Raw genomic sequence first — 247 nt, forward strand, 5'->3', positions numbered from 1 at the left:
AATTAGTTTGATGGGTGCGATCATACCAGCACTAATGCACCGGATCCCATCAGAACTCCGCAGTTAAGCGTGCTTGGGCGAGAGTAGTACTAGGATGGGTGACCTCCTGGGAAGTCCTCGTGTTGCACCCCTCGTTTTTGTTATTTCCGCCTTGCGAGATAAATTGACAAGAAGGACCACTCGGGAGTGGATTTTTCGGGAAATCTCGCCCTGCCCATCGCGTAGCCATGGGTTTGGATCAGATCTC

At 51.4% G+C, this 247-nt stretch overlaps 1 non-coding gene across 1 annotated transcript; it reads left to right on the forward strand.

The window, feature by feature from the left end:
• The first annotated feature begins 12 nt into the window (after positions 1-12).
• Positions 13-131, forward strand: LOC118346037. Its single transcript, XR_004799448.1, has one exon. It is a non-coding gene; the product is annotated as a 5S ribosomal RNA (ribosomal RNA).
• The last annotated feature ends 116 nt before the right edge of the window (positions 132-247 follow it).

Source organism: Juglans regia, unplaced genomic scaffold (genome assembly GCF_001411555.2).
Source record: "Juglans regia cultivar Chandler unplaced genomic scaffold, Walnut 2.0 Scaffold_6343, whole genome shotgun sequence".
NCBI lineage: Eukaryota > Viridiplantae > Streptophyta > Magnoliopsida > Fagales > Juglandaceae > Juglans > Juglans regia.